The sequence below is a fragment of the Ranitomeya imitator genome, chromosome 4 (assembly GCF_032444005.1).
Source record: "Ranitomeya imitator isolate aRanImi1 chromosome 4, aRanImi1.pri, whole genome shotgun sequence".
In the NCBI taxonomy this organism is placed as follows: Eukaryota; Metazoa; Chordata; class Amphibia; order Anura; family Dendrobatidae; genus Ranitomeya; species Ranitomeya imitator.
In genome coordinates this window covers 193,393,324-193,400,166 of record NC_091285.1, presented here as the reverse complement: position 1 = coordinate 193,400,166, position 6,843 = coordinate 193,393,324, and positions in this window count along the sequence as shown.

Sequence of the window (6,843 nt, the reverse complement as noted above, 5' to 3'; positions counted from 1 at the left end):
ATATTAACTTTTAAGGTGTTAGCTCCATTCTAACCTAAAGTCTGGAGTTTCCCTGCTTGACTTCATGCCTTGTCCAGTCCATTTGGAAATAACCGCTCACTCCACAATGTAAGACACAATGTGGTGCTCCACACTGTAACTCTAATTTACAAATGCATACCATTAATATATAATTAACCACTGCACACCTCCAATAGACCAATAGAAAATATGAATTACTAAGCCAGAACTGAGGTTTACGAGCCTAAAAGCCTTCAGCATACCCTTGGCTATCATGTGAACATTAGTTTGACCCTTCAAGAATGTGCCGCCCCAGACCTCATGCTACCAGTAGTGACAAGGATACTAGCGAAACCAAAACTGCAAAGGAATCAGTCAGGAAGGATAAGGAGACAGTAATTGTCCGTGGCCACCACCTGCAGATCCGTTCATGTTTTGGAGGCTTGTCTGGCGATGATTAATGGACTTGGGGTTATACAGTTATGTGCAGGTGTTCTATTTTTTTCCCTAGCTGCAGCATTACAGAACAAAAACAAAAAGACTTACCTCCTGAATTTGTTAAGTGGTACCACTTCTGGGAGCAGCATTTTCAGGTCGGGCTCCTGCCGTATGATGTAGGCAGCCCAATGGTATCCTAATAAAGCCAGTGGGCAGGGAGAGGAGGATGGCTTTCTGCAGTACTACTGAAATATTAAAAACACAGATACAATTGTATAGAGCAGGCAGTGGCCATCCTTGGCTCTCTGTCTTGCCGCGTTGATTATAAAGGGTGGGAATTATTTTCTGAGCATGGACCCCATACAGTTGCCCAGAATTCCCTCTTTATAATCCACCACTGTTTACTGCATATCCTTCCCATAAATGTCTGAGATTGGAATACCTGTTTGTTTTTAATATCATCCCCAAAATGTAGCTTATGTATTTTGGTCGGGAGTGTAAAGTCAGTGGGGGCATTTTAACAATGTGCTTGGTGGCAAATGAAAATGTATGGAAAAGGTGTTAGAATACATTATCATTTTATTTAGGTTTTAGTTGTACACCAAAAATATGAAACTTGTCCTAGTCACTAGAAAAGTCCAGAAACCACTGCTTGGAAGGGGCTCAGTAGCTAACACAGAGGGGGGCATCATAGGAGCACTCGAGCCAGTGCTGAAGGGCCATTGTAGGGGCACTGAAGTTGGCCCGGAGGGAGAGTTGTAGAGGCACTGTACAGTAGTTATCTCTGAGGAGGAATTGTAGGGGCACTGTAGTTGTCCATGAGGGGGAATCGTAGGAGCACTATAGTTGGCCATGAGGGAGAATTGTAGGCGCACTGTAGTTGGCCATGAGGTGGCATTGTAGGTGTACTGTAGTTGGTCATGAGTGGGAATTGTAGGTTTTCTGTAGTTGACCATGACGGGGCATTGTAGGTGTACTGTAGTTGTCCATGAGGGGGAATTGTAGGAGCACTATAGTTGGCCATGAGGGAGAATTGTAGGGGCACTGTAGTTGGCCATGAGGTGGCATTGTAGGTGTACTGTAGTTGGTCATGAGTGGGAATTGTAGGTTTTCTGTAGTTGACCATGACGTGGCATTGTAGGTGTACTGTAGTTGGCCATGAGGGGGAATTGTAGGTGTACTGTAGTTGACCATGAGGGGGCATTTGTCACGATTCACACCGTGACCGTCATCCCTACGTCACGGAACGGGGTGACTTTAGGCCAACAGACGGCTATCACATGTGCAGGGGGGCTTATCTTAGTTATCCCTCCACTGCTAACAATGTAATGAAACAACACACACAAGGCTATTGACCTCTTAGTTTACAGCAGGGGCTTATTCTAGGTATCCCACTGCTCTTCAATATACCACGAACTGCAGGGATTTATGTATATCCTGCTTACAGTTCCACTTAACACTTGCAGCTCTCTGGCGCCCCCCTTACTCTCAGGTCAGATTAGGTATTGCACCCTGGGTAATTAGTCACCAGACAGGCTGCCTGCTATGTACTGGCTATTGGGCACGCTGCAGCGACGCGATAAACTACTCCCACTCAGGCAGGAACAATAATTATCAACGCCGCAGTCGCTACATCACCCAAAAGCCTGCACACGGTATCGCTGCCACCAGCTTCGATTAAACGGGTCTGAAGCTAACCCAACACAGTAGCGTAATTCCCTTCAGGAGACAGGGTACGTTTAGAGCACGGAGAAAGAACTAGTATTAAACAATATACCCCACAAAATTTAGGCAGTGCTTTATCAAAATATTTTACAAAGAGGTTACCAATGAGACAATTGCAAATATGTACAAGGTAATTATAACATAAAGGGATTACAGGAGAAAAGATAACACTCACATGTTCTGAGAGCATTGCAGGCAACCAGGCTAGTGGAGCTTCCATACGTCCCAGTTCATTGGACGTGCTCCGGGCTCTCCAGGAAAAAGACAAGAAGTGCCTGCTGGGATCTGGGCAGACAGTTATAGCTGCAGCCTGTGACATCCCAGAAAGGGGTTGGATCACCTCGTCCCTCCTACCTCTTCAGTTAACTAATTTTACTCTAACTTTTATCTAATTTCTATAACTCCGCTACAAAACATGTCATAGTCATAACAAACCTAGCATTCATCTCGGATTAACATGGGCATTCTAATGAGATCAAATATGTCCTATCTGTGATACATATTTACAGAGAAATCCCTACTTCTTTACCAGATGGAGTTAGAAGCTCAGGTTTACCGTGGTGGATAGATCCACCGAGGGAGATTAAGAATATGTATTTTCCTGTTCCTATCTTAAATGGTTTGCGTAATATCTTACAAAACCAGAACAAAGAACTTTCATGGATTCTAGAGACTTATAATCCAGTTCTAGCTGGTCACTTTCCACTGCAGGGATGCCGGTCATAAATACCTTTGCTCTCCGAGCTAGAAGTAATAAACTCTTCTTCCCCCATACCTCGGAAAGGAAAGCTCTTGGCTGAGTGAACGGGAAGGGGCTTTTTAGCCCGCAGCCTGGCTAACAAGAGAAACTACTTATATGATATTTCATACCATATCGTGACAGCATTGTAGGGGCACTATAGTTGGCCATGAGGGGGCATTGTAGGTGTACTGTAGTTGGCCATGAGGGGAAATTGTAGGTGTACTGTAGTTGGCCATGAGGGGGAATTGTAGGGGTACTGTAGTTGACCATGAGGGGGCATTGTAAGTGTACTATAGTTGGCAATGAGGGGGAATTGTAGGGGCACTGTAGTTGGCCATGACGGGGAATTGTAGGTGTACTGTAGATGACCATGAGGGGGCATTGTAGGGCCACTGTAGTTGGCCATCAGAGGGAATTGTAGGGACACTGGAGTTATCCCTTAGGGGTCATTGTTGGGACACTGTAGTTATCCCTGAGGGGCCATTGTAGTGACACTGTAGTTATCCCTGACAGGCCATTGTAGGGGCACTGTAGTTGGCACTGAGGATACATTGTAGGGGCACTGAAGTTATCCCTGGGGATACATTGTAGGGGCACTGTAGTTGGCACTGAGGATACATTGTAGGGGCACTGTAGTTGGCCCTGAGGATACATTGTAGGGGCATTGTAGGGGGACATTTTTTGCAAAAAACGTATCAACCAAATACCCTGTTATTTACATCTTTTACTAGCACTTGCGGATTACTGCAAACATTTTTTCAAACTGAGTGTTTTTGGTTTTACCATTCTCTTTTGTGTCTTCAGGTTTCTTGGTGGTGTGTGAACATGTTCTTACAGACTTGTTCACTGTGCAAGTAGCCCATGTGTTCCTGTTTCCATAATTGTTCTCTTGTGTCTACAAGACTGGGGAGTTCCACCACTCCTCTTGGGCTAGCTGCACAAAAGCTGTTCTACCCTGTATGCACACATGGATTTTTCCTCTCTGAACCCTGTTCACACAGGTAATATACAGATGATCAGGTTTTTAAATACATCAGATAGGGATTGCATACATTAGTTAGGACTGCTCTGATATGGGTATACCGTGAAGATTGGTAGAGCAGCTTAGTATACATTTTTTGCAAAAAACGTATCAACCAAATACCCTGTTATTTACATCTTTTACTAGCACTTGCGGATTACTGCAAACATTTTTTCAAACTGAGTGTTTTTGGTTTTACCATTCTCTTTTGTGTCTTCAGGTTTCTTGGTGGTGTGTGAACATGTTCTTACAGACTTGTTCACTGTGCAAGTAGCCCATGTGTTCCTGTTTCCATAATTGTTCTCTTGTGTCTACAAGACTGGGGAGTTCCACCACTCCTCTTGGGCTAGCTGCACAAAAGCTGTTCTACCCTGTATGCACACATGGATTTTTCCTCTCTGAACCCTGTTCACACAGGTAATATACAGATGATCAGGTTTTTAAATACATCAGATAGGGATTGCATACATTAGTTAGGACTGCTCTGATATGGGTATACCGTGAAGATTGGTAGAGCAGCTTAGTATACATTTTTTGCAAAAAACGTATCAACCAAATACCCTGTTATTTACATCTTTTACTAGCACTTGCGGATTACTGCAAACATTTTTTCAAACTGAGTGTTTTTGGTTTTACCATTCTCTTTTGTGTCTTCAGGTTTCTTGGTGGTGTGTGAACATGTTCTTACAGACTTGTTCACTGTGCAAGTAGCCCATGTGTTCCTGTTTCCATAATTGTTCTCTTGTGTCTACAAGACTGGGGAGTTCCACCACTCCTCTTGGGCTAGCTGCACAAAAGCTGTTCTACCCTGTATGCACACATGGATTTTTCCTCTCTGAACCCTGTTCACACAGGTAATATACAGATGATCAGGTTTTTAAATACATCAGATAGGGATTGCATACATTAGTTAGGACTGCTCTGATATGGGTATACCGTGAAGATTGGTAGAGCAGCTTAGTATACATTTTTTGCAAAAAACGTATCAACCAAATACCCTGTTATTTACATCTTTTACTAGCACTTGCGGATTACTGCAAACATTTTTTCAAACTGAGTGTTTTTGGTTTTACCATTCTCTTTTGTGTCTTCAGGTTTTATAGAATTATAGGAAAGCACTAGGTAATATATATATAATTGAACATTGTTATGTTTGGCACTAAAGCATGCTAAGAAAATTCTTGATAGATTTTAGTATTTATTCTTTATTACCTGATGATACCAATCTATACATTGATTCCATATCTCAAACTAATTTGATGAAGATATAGATTGTATCATTTATATTAAAGGCATGCTAAAGAACCAACACAGGCACTTGAAAGCGCTAAAGCAAAATAATGCATACGGGTGCTGGGCACGCCCCCAGGAGGAAGCTGTCGCGAAACGCGCGTCGGGGTTTGTGGAAAGCGGCGTGCCATGTGCGGCTGGAAGCGATTAGCACTTTACATTTAGGTAATATGTATATTTGTGGGTCTTGGTGTACCCATTATTCAGGCATGCATTAATGTATGCAGGTGACTGATCACACGGCATTTCAAACCTATCTGGGACTGGTTAATGGGCGCACTGTTTATTTATGTATTTATGAGTGGCTATATCGCTCTAATTTTAGTTCTGAGTACCGTATGTTAGCCTGTTCATAGTAATATATGGAAATCCTTGATATAGAGTGTACTTACCTTATGCGGTGTTGAAATCAGGGCGTGCAGCGGCTCTGCATGGTTGGTCTATTGCAGCTAATGCTATCAACACATGGTATGTATTGGAATATATCTATTTAGTGTATTTTGTGTGGCCAAAATCGGCTTTTGATATTCTAGAGCTGTTTACCCTCACTGCAACAGTGGCGTTTGTATAATGGGCTGTGCTGTCTATGAGTCCAACGGTGACGACATCAATAGTAGTTGAATTCATATTGTATAACCGTGTATCCATATGGTAGCAGGTGCACATTTATAACAAACTGCCCTGTGGTTATAATCATTAATCTTATAGTTACGGTATCAACAGTAGCCAGTTTGTCATCTTAAAAGCTATTCACGCATACGGCGGCTAGCGCTTATTTTTGTCAGGCGGCTCTGTTTATATATCCAGTGGTCACGGCATTGAGAATAGCTGGTATGACATTACAGGGGTACTTCCCCATACGGCAATTAACGCCTATTCATAATAGACTGCCCTGACGATATAATCATCAGTCTATTAGCTGTTGCACTAGCTGGGGTTGAAGTAGGGGATTTTCCGATGGTGTATGCAAGTTATTACTAAGTAGCACTTTAAACCAATAGTGTGCCAAGCGCCCGTGTGTAATAATTTGCTTTGGCAGTATCGACTTTGATATAAACTATACCGTGAATAAGATTTTTGTATGAGTGTGCCCAGCGCCCGTATGCATTATTTTGCTTTAGCGCTTTCAAGTGCCTGTGTTGGTTCTTTAGCATGCCTTTAATATAAATGATACAATCTATATCTTCATCAAATTAGTTTGAGATATGGAATCAATGTATAGATTGGTATCATCAGGTAATAAAGAATAAATACTAAAATCTATCAAGAATTTTCTTAGCATGCTTTAGTGCCAAACATAACAATGTTCAATTATATATATATTACCTAGTGCTTTCCTATAATTCTATAAAACGCCTATTTCTAGTATATTGTGTATGGTTTTGAGGCATTGTTTTATTATGTGTATTGTTCGTGTCAATAAATTTCTAACTTTTTATTAAAAAAATTATGGCACTCTTTTTGATTCGACATGCAGCTTAATATCTGCCCAGTGGATCAGTATGTTTAGTGTTGTATCGGAGTGTTACCCATCCTAAGTGTGTGGTAATGGGTTTGGGTTATATGTTTACATACCTGAGGATACATTGTAGGGGCACTGTAGTTGGCCCTGAGGATACATTGTAGG